This window comes from Myotis daubentonii, chromosome 21, assembly GCF_963259705.1.
Source record: "Myotis daubentonii chromosome 21, mMyoDau2.1, whole genome shotgun sequence".
Taxonomy (NCBI): domain Eukaryota; kingdom Metazoa; phylum Chordata; class Mammalia; order Chiroptera; family Vespertilionidae; genus Myotis; species Myotis daubentonii.
This window is the reverse complement of record NC_081860.1, coordinates 7033852-7048204: the sequence shown is the minus strand read 5'-3', so window position 1 is coordinate 7048204 and position 14353 is coordinate 7033852. Positions and strand designations below refer to the sequence as shown.

The following is a 14353-nucleotide window of genomic DNA, read 5'->3' as shown; positions in this document are numbered from 1 at the left end:
GGCGGGAACTGGGAGGAGGGGAGTTATGGGGGGGGAAAAAAAGGAACAAATGTAATAATATGAACAATAAAGATTTAATTAAAAAAAAATGATTCTCTCTCATCATTGATGTTTCTATCTCTCTCTCCCTAACCTCTCTGCACTCAATAAAAACATTTACAAATGTATTTTTAAAATCAATAATATATAAACAAAACTTTAAAAGAAATATTTAAAACTTGCATTTCCCAATTAGTTTACTATTTTATTATAAACTGGAGGCCGGGTGCACAAAATGCATGCATGGGTATCCCCCCCAGAACTGGCCAGCAATCAGGGCTGATGGAGGCTTTCCTTCATTCCATGCCGCCCCCTGGTGGTCAGCACATGTCATAGTGAGGGATCAGTATCCCAGTCAAACTCTTGTGGGGACAACATGCACATTAGGATTTTAGATATATAGATGTTCTTGGGGATACCGATTGCTACCTTATCAATATGTGGGAAGTAAAATATGATGATTTGCTACTGAAATATCTTATCATATCCTTGTTCAGTGCCATCATTTTGGCATTTTGAAACTAACCACAACGAGGGTATTTACATGAGGGAAGTTAACAAAGATTACAAACCTAGACTCCACTTAATGTATTACTGAATGCTTATACTTAGAAAAGTGTGGTGGAGAATGTGAACAACGCATATAAAACCTGTGAGTATACGGTACATGTGGATTTAAATTGTACATAGGTGAAAAGTTGAGAAAAACATTTTCCTTACAGTATTCAAATCCCATAATTCCGTACAGCAAGAAGTTAATCTGTTACTGAGGAATGAGTGAAATTCACATATATAGTTTAGATTGTGAACTGTCCTTTTCTTGGTAAAAAATAAAAAGTAATTTTAAAAATAGGCAAATTTCTGAGCCAACATCTTAACAAAGGAGATAAAGAAAATGGAAGTAAATGTATGAAAAAAATGTTCACCACAAAAAATTCTTGGGAAATGAAATGAAAGCAAAAGCAAGTTCATATACAGATAATTCCAGACCTACTATTTAAAAAGATTAACCACTGCATGTCCTTGCAGGGTTGAACAAAAACTGGAATTTTTATATGCTGGGCATGGGTGGGAAGGCAAATTGCATGACAATTTTAAATCACAGTACTGCATATGTTAAAATGTGAAACATTCACATACACCGCAACAGTTTGATTAGTAGAATGCATATCTTTAAAAATAACTGAATGCAAATAATCCAAGCAGATTTATTTATAACTTGGGGCCTGGTACACAAAAATTTGTGCACTCGGGGTGGGGGTCCCTCAGCCCAGCCAGCACCCTCTCCAATCTGGGACCCCTGGAAGGATGTCCTACTGCCGGTTTACAGGGATAAGGCCTAAACTGGCAGTCGGACATCCCTCTGACACTCTGGGACTTCTGGCTCCTAACCACTCACCTGTGTGTCTACCTGACTGCACCTAACCACTCTGCCTGCCAGCCTGCTTGCCCCCATCCGCCTCCCCCCCGGCCGCTGACCTATTTGCCACCAAATGCCGCCCCGCCAGCCTGATCACATCCTACTGCCTCCTGTACCAGTGTCCTCACCCCACAACACCCTCTACCAGCCTGCTCACCCCTAACTGTCCCACCCTTCTGGCCTGCTTGCCCACAACTGCCCGCCTGCGGCCTGCTCACTCCAAATGGCTCCATCTCCTATTTCAGTTGTGTCCTTTCCTACCCTAAGTTAATGTCATGTCCTTAATATGTGGTTATCAGATGTCTCTGTGACTGAGCTGGGAAACCTGTCACATTTCTCTTTCCTTTCCTTTCATCTTGGGATAACTGAGCTCTGCGGTTTGTGTGGGACCAAATGCTCTGGGAATACAATGCTGAGCCCTCTGAAGTCATTTTATTCTTTATTATATTATTTGATTCCTGGGGCTGAATTCAACATGAAAGCAGAAGAAAATATACCCTTAGATATAGAATCTGATTCATTACCCAGAGATTTCTGTGGGAGTTGACACTGAGGCATGAGACACATGTGTTTATTGCTCAGTTTCCTCAGCTATGGAACGGAGGTTGATCCTGCCCCTCGGATCCTTTGGAGGTTGGATATGCTGCATCCAGAGGGATTAACTGGCAGCTCTGAGAGTAAGATCAGAAGTCAGCAGACACTTGTTTCCTTTACCCAGACAGAGTTAGAAAAACACAACTCCTTTTATCATAACAGCACCAAGGGCCATGACTGTGGGAGGAGGAGCAGGGAACCAGTGCTTCCCCCATGCCCCTTTCCCACCCTCCCTCCCTGCACTGGTCCAGCTGCTATCACTATAGTGGAACCGATCAACTCAGGCTCTGACCCCCCCATGTCACAGGAGGAGCATGTGTAGTTTCTTGCAGACACTGAAGCAGCTGTGGAGTAGGGAGGTGGCAGTTTTTTTCTGAGCAGACACTAAAGGCCTTGCTGAAGTGTCCACTCTGGAACCTGCAAGTCCGAGTCCTGGGAGGTGGCACAGTGGAGGTGCCACACTCCTTTCAGTAGAAACTGAAGATTGATAGGAGCCTGCTGGCTGAAGGGAAGGACCAGGAGGTTTGCCTTGCGCCTATTCACCAATCCCCAGTCCAGCTTTACTGATCGCACATCCTAAGCCCCACGCCACCCTGGGCCACACATGGAGTGGGGCCCCCACATTCGCCATGCCAAGCCTGAGCCCCGCACCCCCTGGGGCCGCACACAGGCGCCTGGATGGTCGCTCCCACTGTACTTCCCTGCCTAAAGTATGAAAGTTAACCGCCAACTTTATTGTTGGCAAATTTGCACAACGCTCTGATTTGCCAATGTGAGGCATAGTTAAGTACAATCAATTACTACGTTTGTCTATTATTAGATAGGATACCCATTTCCTGGAAATAAACAATTTTATGGACAGACCAATAATTGAAGTAGTTACTCATAGAATGCAATACTAATCAGGAAAAAAAAACAAATTCAATATTCACATAACATTTGTGTTGAATCTCAAAATATCTGTGTAGCCCTGGCTGGTTTGGCTCAGTGGACAGAGGAGCGTCGGCCCGTGGACTGAAGTGTCACAGGACAAATTCCAGTCAAGGGCACATGCCTGGGTTGAAAGCTTGATCCCCAGTAGGGAGCATGAGGAGGCAGCTGATCAATGATTCTCTCTCATCATTGATGTAAATCTCTCTCCCTTTCTTCCCCATCCTCTCTCTCTGTCCCTCCCTTCCTCTCTGAACACAAATAAAATGTTTTAAAATATATCTGTGTAGCATTATGAACACCAGTGTTGGTTCAAAAGTACACACCATATAGCACGTAGTAAACTATGAAGAATATGAACTAATCTAATGTAAATGATGGGAAATTAATGATTGCATGAAAGACTGGGCAAGTCAGAAAAAGGAATTATAAAAGGGCAAGAAGAAAATGAAGAGTGTGGAAATTGTAGGGTTAGAGTTGGTATGGAAAATAATAACAAATAAAAATACAGGAATAAACTCTGCTTTCACCTTGTGCTTCAGTTGGGTGGGTGACATCCAGTGAACTACAAGGTTCCTGGTTGAATTCCAGGTCAGTGCACAGACCCGCCTGGGTCCGCAGGAAGGGGTGTGTGGGACAGAGCTCATGGATGTTTATCTCTCTCTCCCCTCAGAGGCTTCCTCTTTTCCTAAGTAAACTGAAACAAAGGTATTTCTAAAAATATTTTTTAAAAGAACAAGAGCTGTGTTTTCTGTACTCACAACTGAAAGTCTACTTTTGCCACACTTTGAATATAGTAACAGATAAGAGTATTTCACGTGTGATGGCTTCACAGCTTCAGTGCACTTTCTTGCATGTCAGTTTCTATATCCTGAGAGGAACATCATTTTCTCAGCGGAAGCAAATATTGGCAGGCAGTGAAGACTACTGTCTTGGAATCCAAAGGATTGATGACTGGTTACAAAAGACACCTCCTGGGACTGTTTACAGGATTATCCTTCTTTTAGCTTTGAGTTCTTACATATTGAGAAATGACTTTGTGGTGAACACCTTACAGAGACCAGGGGAATCCACAAATTCATTACATAATTTTCTCTGACAATGACTTCAGCTACAGCAAACATTTTTGGGGGTGCTGAGAATCTCTGCACACAAAGGTCACACAAGAGACAGGCCCAGGAATATTTGTGGATTTATGTTCAGAAGAGCCACTTTCCATATAATTGACTGCAGTCTCTCTCATCACTATGAATACAGTGTTTCTGTCTCAATGGTAGGTCAACCTCAAACTCTTACAACAAATGCCACAAGACTATGAAATTTCGTACTTCATGGGACTTGGCATCTTTGCAGTATGTGGGGAGGAGTTCCCCTAAATATTGATAAGATTTAAGTAATCCATACTGTGAACAAAGAACATAATTCATATTGTTCACGGAAGGAGAGCAAAGGCCTCCTCTTCTGGGTGACCATTGACCCAAGGTACCAGGGTATAAATTAATACCACAAAGGTATGCAATCTATCTTTCAACACCTTGGGCAGCAATGCAAAATAAGCCAGTTTTGGATGAAGAATGATTTTCTGCCGGCATATTCTCCTTTCCAAAGCACTGAAGGTTTGATGTCCCCACAATATTGGTTCACATCTACATGCTGACAAATCACAACAGTGCTTTCAAAACATTGAAGGCAGTGAATAGAACCATCACAATTAAAGGTTCAACAGGAAAAACACCTTTAACAAAATATCATAAACCACAGCCAGAGCTGTTCAGATTGGTGAAATAGAACCTAAGCCAAATATCACAGCATACTGTGAGAACCATGAACTCCCTGAAAGAGGTACCACTTCTTTTCTGAGGATGGGTGTTCTGAACAAACCATGGACCAGGCCCATTCCCTAGTCAGAGAGAAATGAATGAAGATCCTGCCAAGAGTTCAGAGTATTCAGTATTTATTCAAGCTCAAGGGAGCACACAGAGATTGTGACTGATTCACACTTTTCAGTTGGGCCAGGTGGTAGAGGAGAAATCACTTCAGCCACAATCACTCATAGTGACATCAATTGAATAGGAGGCCTGGACAGAATGGCAAGTTCAAGTAGCTCCTTAAAGACTCACTTGTACCTGAAACTTATGAGGAATCTAGCAGAGTGTCCGTCCTGATAAAAAGGGATCATATTAAGGGAACTGTGTATCATAGAGTCTCTTTCAGTGTCGTTATTCTGAGTAAGAAAAATGAAACATTCCCTTCACATTTATGGCTTTTCTCCAGTGTGAAGTTGCAGGTGTCTCATCAGTCTATATTTTCAACTAAAATATTTCCCAAATCCGTACACTCATAAGGCTTTTCCTCAAGGTGAACATGGGTGTGGATAAGGAGCTGCTTATAATCCCTAAAAGACTTCCCACATTCACCACATTCATAAGGTTTTTCTCCAGTGTGAACTCTCTTATGGAAAAGGAGCTGACAATTTTGACTAAAGCACTTCCCACATTCTCAACATTCATAAGGTTTTTCTCCAGTGTGAAATCTCTTGTGGCTAAGAAGGGAATTATAGTGGGTAAAAGACTTCCCACATTCACCACATTCATGTTTTTCTCCAGTGTGAAGTCTCTTGTGGATACGGAGGTGACTATTTTGCCTAAAGGACTTTCCACATTCACCACATTTGTAAGGTTTTTCTCCAGTGTGAACTCTGTTGTGGATAAGGAGGTGACTATTTTGCCTAAAAGGCTTCCCACATTCACCACATTCATAAGGTTTTTCTCCAGTGTGAACTCTCTTGTGGATAAGGAGCTGACTATTATCCCTAAAACACTTCCCACATTCACCACACTCGTAAGGTTTTTCTCCAGTGTGAACTCTTTTGTGGATAAGGAGCTGCGTATTATCCCTAAAAGACTTCCCACATTCACCACATTCATAAGGTTTTTCTCCAGTGTGAACTCTCTTGTGGATAACAAGGGATTTATTGTGGGTAAAACCTTTCCCACATTCACTACACACATGAGGCTTTCCTCCACTGTGAACTGCCTTGTGGATAAGGAGCTGACTATTATACCTAAAAGACTTGCCACATTCACCACATTCATATGGTTTTTCTCCAGTGTGAACTCTCTTGTGGATAAGGAGCTGACTATTTTCCCTAAAAGACTTCCCACATTCACCACATTCATAAGGTTTTTCTCCAGTGTGAACTCTCTTGTGTACAAGAAGGGAATTATTGCGGGTAAAAGTCTTCCCACATTCACAACACTCATAAGGCTTTTCTCCAGTGTGAATTCTCTGATGTCGAATGAGGTTGGAACTCTGACTGAAGGACTTCCCACAATCTGTGCACTCATACCGCTTTCCTCCAGAGTGAACTCCTTTATGTCGAGTGAGGTTAAAGATTCCTCCATAATTTTTCCTACATTTGCCACACTCTCCAGAACACACATCCTGACATCCAACAACTTTCAAGTTGTGGCTAGCAGCGTTTTCACATTCATCCCACTGGTGATGACTTTTTCCACTGAGAAATTCCTGTGAAATCTCACTGCCACAGTGTAGCAATTCAGTGTTATGAGTTGCCTGGTGCTGTAGAAGCTCTGAGGAAGTTTGGGAATGTTCCTCAAAGACCCTGTTGGTTGAAGTCAGCTCTGATAAGTAAAAGCTGCACCTCGTCACAAATGAGGCCTTGTCTGTAGCTTCTTTCCAGGATATCTTTCCCGTGGTATATCTCTGTTGCTGGTGAGAGTTTTCTATGGAACAGAACTCACTCACAAATGCCTCACTTATGAAGCCTTTGTGCTCCAACTGTGCTTCTTGTAACTCATTCAGGTGCAAAATATCTTTTAACACCGAGAAACACTGCTTACAAGGATGGTTCTTCTGGGTTGATGGAGCTGTCTTAGAAGCCATGACCTGTGACTCTCCTTCCATATATACACTCTGAGAAGCACAGGTCTCTTCATCATCCTTTTTATGCCAACAATCTGAAAACAGAAAAAAGGTGAGGAAATGAATGTGGATTTTGGTGACAGAGCGAAGTTCCATTACAAAAGTGTTTTGCCCATGACACCTCGGCTTCCTGCAATTTTCTGAAAAGAAGAGATGTGCAGGAATCGTTATAACAGGCTGATGCGAAGTTCTGGGCCTCTGAAGAAAATACAGGAAGGAAGACCACACCAGGAATATGACACAAAGATGGCAAACACCACATGGAAGAGAGGTAAGACTTCCAGCCCTTCCTTACGCTAACAGTGTTTAGTAGGGCTTGTCTGCAGGTGACATAGACATGCTCTGCAGAATTTTGTTTATATCTTATTCCAAAAAAAATTCAATAAACGAGTAGCTGTTTTTTGAGGACTACTTAAGTATGTATGTAAACCTCATAACACATGTGCAGGCAAAGTTGATGAATACTGCAGGGGCAACAGTGCAGAGGAGCAGGCGATGGAAAAATGCCACAGAGGTGAACATGACTGAATGCTAGGAAGTCATATGTGAAATGACATGTCAGAAAGTGTAATGTAGTTAAAAGGAAAGGTAAAAATGAGGTGTAGGCAGTAGCACCTCCATCTGAGCAGTGATGAAATCTAGCTGATTCCTAGTATAATTTCAAATGAGCCCTTGTGTCATACGTTCTGCTAGTTTCCACTAAGGTGGGACAGGCCTCCACTAAGACCATCCTGCATGTTCACACTGTGAAAAAAAAACACGGTTCTTCTTGTACCACCTTCTCTACAAATACCCAAAACTGAAATATTCCAAGAATTAATGAAAGATGACAGAGGGTACAATCCAGCCCTGGTTTAGAGCAAATACACTTGGAATAGTTTTGAGGGAAGGTAATATTACAAACACCAATTGAAGAAGGGTCTTACAAGAACAGCCCATGGTTCATGTTAGTAAAGAACATAATCAGGCACAGGCAGTCACCCAGAACCTTTATCTGGAGGAAAGGTGCAGAAGTGGAAGCCATGGATCTGGACATAGTCACTCTCCCAGGGAGAGAAACAGCAAGTGGGACCCATTAAGCTGTCTGTAAGACGACTGGCTCCCAGAGGCATCCTGAAGTTTCTGTGGAAAATAATGTTAAAGAAGTTTGTGGAGTTTATTTCTCAGGGCTCTCCACACAGCTCAGAACGGGCATCCAAAGCACATTTCATATGAGGTTGAGGAAAATTTGCAGATCCCATGGTGTGGCTTCAGGAGAGAGAAAGATAAAGGTGGAATATAAAGGAAGAGAGGCCATCACCACAGTCCATTAGGAGAGATGTGAGGGTCTTACCTACAGATGATACAAGTGCAAATACTTCCAGCATCACTTTGCAGTACAGAAGTCTCTGAGCCTCATCAAGGATTCCCCACTCCTCTGGAGAGAAGGCAATGGCCACATCCTCAAAGTTCATATCCTGTCATAATGGGGATAGTTTAGTCCATTATCAGCTTCTCTCCTAAGATTTAGCATTGATCATACACCACAACTTCCATATCCATCTGCTCCCTAGACTTCTGACTACAAAGAAGATATCAGGCCTTTGTTTCACCAAAGACACTCAACCTTATATTCCTACTGATGCAGTGTCTTCCCACGACAATAAGGGCAATGAGCATATAGATCCTACCTGCTCTCTACTACAAACATGTTTTCCACACTGCGTCTTTCAATACAGTGGGAGTCAGGAACATAGGGTACGGAGAGATGATGTCCATAATGAGAGTGTGAGTTATTTGACACTGTTTTTGTCAGGCAATTACCTTGTTGTTCCCTAGTTTCTCATTCCAAGACCCTGAACATCTTGGCATCAGACTTTACCCGTTTGACACCAATCCTAGGGTGCTGAGCCATCACTTTGCACTTCCTGCTGCACAGAAATCTTTGCACCACACTTCTCTCACACAGCTTCATTCCCAGAGTCATAATGCCAAAGGTAACACAAATACGTCGTGACTTGGATGGTTCATCTTAATCATCTTCTTTTGCAATACTCCAATTCACCCCTTCAGTAATGTATTTCTCTCTTACGCTTCACCCTTCCCAACGCCAGCCAAGATGACACTGATGTAGGCTCTCTCATTCCTATTGATCACTGTAACTCTCCTCTACAACAAAAGGCAGGTTGCACCTATATTTCACCTAATATCTGGGACAAGAAAGTTCAACTGTAATCTACCCTCTTTTCAGGAATTAATCTGAAATTCACCATATCACATTATCGAGGTATCACCAGAAATGAACTCCACTTTCATTCCTTCTTATGTTGATTTCAGTGGCCCTGCAGCCATGAATGCACATGCCCTATCCAAGTACACATCACTCTTCCTACCATAACTCTCTCAAACCTACACTCCCACAGACCCAGCCCCCATAGTCATCTCCCTGACTTCCTACTCATTACTCAGTAAGTGTGGTTTGGTTAATGCCTGGAAAATTCAAACTCAATTAAGTTCTATAACAACTCTCATAGTCCACACTCAATGAGGCGCCTTCAGTCCTTCCGTCCACACTCAATCAGATGCCTACAGTCCTTCCATCCACAATCATTGAGGAGCCTTCAGTGCTTCTATGAAAACCTCTTTCCCTGATTGTTTTTTTCCCTTCAACCTCACCTACTGAGAACCACATCAAATCTCACATATTCAGAGCCAACCCATTCTGGTGCTGCACTTGATATCCCTTCACCAGTCACAGCCTTCAGCACTCAAGTTCCATCACCTATGGCCCTCTCTGCCACGTCCAGTGTGTCTCACATATGACCACTGACTCCCGTATGTAATTTAGTCAGACTACTGACAACACCAGAGCTCTCAACACAATCATGGTTTGTGATTCACAAGTAAAGATGCAACAGCTGCCTTCCTATCTTGTTTTAATTGCTCTTTGTCTCCAAGTAAAGAGAAAAAAAAAGTTTTTAAGATGATGTACTACTCTACTGTGGTCACTACACCCATGATTTTAAGTAGTTTTCTACCTGAATTTCTCCTCAGAGTACCAGATGCTCATGAAATGCTCTCTGTAATATCGCACACCAAACAGACAAAAAATGAAAGTTTGCTATCCTCAATGAACATTACACTTCTACTCTGAATATCTGCATCTCAGTTGATGGTGCTTCCATACCTGCAGGTCCAAATGCAAACCTTCAAGTCATCCCTGGCTCTTACCTCTCTCTCAGCCTGAAAATTAGAAAATCCACTTGGTTGCACATAAAACACCAACCCAGATTCCAACACCTTATTTCAACCCCACAGTCACCAGCATGGGCCACTAACCATCATGCTCGCCACAGCAACCTCCATCATAGAATTTGTACCCCCTCCCTCACATCCATTTGCTTTGTTATTCTTTAACCACCAGAAGCCAAATGAGACCTGGGTCAGATCACCTGCCTCTGCTGCTCCAACTCTTCCATTACTCCCATCACCTGCAGAAGAGACTCCAAAGGTAGCACAAGCTCCTCTAGACGTCACCACTGTTCCATTGTTACCAGTTCCTATTTTAAAAAAATGGACACAAGCCCCAGCTGGTTTGCTCAGCTGGATAGGGCACCAGCCTGTGAACTGAAGGGTCTCGGGTTTGATTCGGGTCAGGGGCACATGCCAGGCTTGTGGCCCTGATCTCCAGGGGCGGGCCTGCAGGTGTCAACCCACCAATGATTCTCTCTGATCATTCTGGTTTCTATTTCTCCTTCTCCCTTCCTCTCTGGAATCAATGAAAACTATTTTTTTTAAAGGACGCCAGTTGGTTCCTGAAGGAGCTGTCTTCAATCTAAGCCTTTGCGCATAAAGGAACCTATGACTGGAAAGTCTACTCACATCTTATTCCACTGTTTGCCAAAAACTGGGATCATTTCAGACAAACTTAGACATGTACTTAGAATTCTGGGCTTTGTGTCTTATCAAGGTCCCCAGATATAAGGGCCAGAAGAGAGGCCAGACAATCCCATGATACCACTATCTCAGAAGTTGTAAGAGTGTGAGGCCCTGATATCAGTTCCACAAAACAGCATCCTTAAACCACCCTGCATTTGCAGGAATCTGTGTTCAGAGAAAGATCTGTTGAGACTCTGGCCACCAACCCCAGGACCCATGGGCTCAGACTGCTCAGTACCGTTTCCCAGTCAATACGTCCATGTGTCCAGGAGATGAGCACATTACTTCAAGACTCAGTCCTCAGTGCACACTCTTGCCAGTTACCTTATCTTTTATAGGACTTCTGCCTCCTGTCCCCAACTGCTATCATCTCTCTTCTAGTCGGTTCCCCTTTTGAGCTGCTTTTGGAAAAGTTTAAAGAACTACCTCACACAATGTCCCTCCTTAGGTCACGAACAGTCCTGTCCCCAGTTTCCCGAGAATGAAAGTAAAACTCCTCGTGCAAAACTCTGCCTCATGTTCTTTGTTCCTTTAGACACAAAACAAGCACTGGGTTTCCCAAATTCTCCGAGTTTGGTCACACCGTCTCGACCTCGCATGGAGGTATTGCAGCCTATGAACCTCTTTTCCCCATCACACCTTTTGTCACATGGGCAAGGATGTGACCTGTTTTACAGGGACCAGGAGTTCACAGGACTGTCCGTGTCCTCTCCAGGAATGTCCAGTTCCCTATTCCTAAAAGGGATAATTATGGTCCTAAGAGTTCTACCCCTCAGTGTTGTCTCATATTCATCCATATGCATCAGAAAATGAATTAGGCTTCACAGAAGGCATCTTTCTCAATAAGTCACCGCTGTGACCTGTAAGGACTGAGTGTGTGGACATTGATAATTCGGGAAGTATCTAGTTCTCTTTCCTTGGGAGCTAAAGTTCTAGTGGAGGACACCCCAAAAACAATGGGGCAAGGTTGGTACAACAGGTGATAAGACAGAAATGTGAAGCCAGGGGGGTCACTGGAGTCCTCCAGAAAAAGACTGGGAAGAGGTGGTAGGGCCAGGATAAGTGCATACGGGGCATATGTTCTCTGAGCACAGTTCTGCATATATGAAAAGGTAAAACATTCACCTATACTTCAACAGTTTGATAAGTAAAACATACAACAATATGAAGAACATTTACCAGAATCATCTGATCTCAGTGGAAGTCTGTCTTCATTCACATAAGAGGCTACTAGAATGAAGACCAGGAATGTCAGAATAAACCCACACAATTTGTGCTATCATCTTGATCCCCTCATTGCTTTTATTTAAGGACAAAAATCCCCAATGCTTTTTGAATAAAATAATCTGTTCATTTTTTAACTTAGGTTAGTCTTTGAGTGATAAAAATTAACTGACCTGTGAGAGAAGGTGATTCTGAGGGATTGCAACATAACTTTGGAAACTGGAGAGTGTAGAGCCCATGGTGTAGTAGAAACTGCTTTCCCTAGAGAAACCCTGTTTCTAATGTCTAAAAACACTAAGTAGGAAGCATGAATCGGCCAACTAGCAGACTTTCTGTTTTCCTCCCAGACCCTACAATTCTTTTTCCATTTACTTCTAGAGAGAGTTGAATGGTAGGAGGAGTTGGAGAGAGAGGGAGAGAGAGAGAAACATCCGCAAGAAAGAGAAACATCGATGGCTTGCCTCCCTTATGTGCCCTGACATGGCCCTAGTATTCAACCTGAAACTGAGGTCTTTGCCCTTGACCGTAATGGAACCAGAGACCATTTGCTCCTTGAGTCAAAGCTATAACCACTGAGTTAACTGGCCAGGTCTTGTAGTCTTACTTAAAAAACAGGAATCCAATAGGGGCATCTTCGAGGCTGATTTTGGCTTTCTAAAGATGATTTATTGAGCTTGATTTATTGTGAATGTCTGAGGCTGCTCATTATCTCAAATTTTGTCTCTTTTATTCCATATCCTGTCCCATTGTTGTGAATTTTGGGCAGATCCTCTGAACTTCTGTGGATGCCTCTGTGTAAGTCATTTCCTTCTGGGGTACTATCATTGTGGTGTGTATACTAAAGTACCTTACAGACACACCTTTAACCAAAAGTGTCAGCACCTGGACATTTTATTTGTATTCAGTTCAGGAAAGTTCCCTTGGTACAGAGGAACCCATCAGAAGGGAATCTAGGGCTCAAGGCAAAATGTGAGGCCTCCTGCAGAGAAGGTCAAGTCCGTCCACAGTGCCCACAGTTCAACCATGACCCCACTTTCTGATCCTGGCTGTCAAAACCCACCACAGTGACTATCGTCAGCTTTTTGGTCAAAGCACATGCTGAACTGTGGGTTCCACCCCAGTCAGTGGCCTGTGGGAGGCAGCCTATCGATGATTCTTTCTCATCATTGATATTTCTACCTCTCTCTCTTTCCATAACCTCTCTGAAATCAATAAAAACATTTTGAAATGTATTTTTTAAATCAATAATATGTAAAAAAACTTTAAAGAAATATTTACCACCTGCATTTCCCAATTATTTTACTATTTTATTCTAAACTGGAGGCCTGGTGCACAAAATGCATGCATGGGGAGCGTCCCTAGACCTGGCCACCAATCAGGGCTGATCAGGGCCTTCAGGCTGCCAGCCGGGGACTTCCTTCATTCCATGCCGCCCCTTAGTGGTCAACACATGTCATATGAGTGATCAGTCTCCCAGTCAAACTCTAGTGGGGATAATTTGCATAGTAGGCTTTTAGATATACAGATGTTCTTGGGGTTATTGATTCCTACCTTATCATATGTGGGAAATAAAATATGATGATTTGCCTACTGAAATATCTTATCATATCCTTGTTCAGTGCCATCATTTTGCCATTTTGAAACTAACCACAACGAGGGTATTTACATGAGGGAAGTTAACAAAGATTACAAACCTAGACTTCACTTAATGTATTACTGAATGCTTATACTTAGAAAAGTGTGGTGGAGAATGGGAACAACGCATATAAAACCTGTAAGTATATGGTACATATGGATTTAAATTGTACATAGGTTACAAATTGAGAAAAACATTTTCCTTACAGTATTCAAAACCCATAGTTCCATACAGCAAGAAGTCATTCAGTTATGGAGGAATGAGTGAAATTCAAATATATGTCTTAGATTGTGAACTGTCCGGATATTGCTTAAAATAATAAGTAATTTTAAAAATAGGCAAATTTACAAGCCAACATCTCAAGAGAGGAGATAAGGAAAATGAAAGTAAATGTATGAAAAAATGTTCACCACCAAAAATTCTTCAGAAATGAAATGAAAGCAAAAGCAAGTTCATATATAGATAATTCCGGACCTACTATTTAAAAAAATTAACCATTGCCTATCCTTGCAGGGTTGAACAAAACTGGAATTTTTATATGCTGGGTGTGGGTGGGAAGGCAAAGTGCATGACAATTTTAAATGACAGTTCTGCATATGTTAAAATGTGAAATATCCACCTACACTACAATAGTTTGATTAGTCGAA

The 14353-nt window shown here is 42.4% G+C and overlaps 1 pseudogene; it reads right to left on the bottom strand.

Annotated features, from left to right (window-relative positions):
• Nucleotides 1-5392: 5392 nt before the first annotated feature.
• The window catches only part of LOC132223040 (zinc finger protein ZFP2-like), a 46026-nt pseudogene continuing 37065 nt past the window's right edge, over nucleotides 5393-14353 (bottom strand).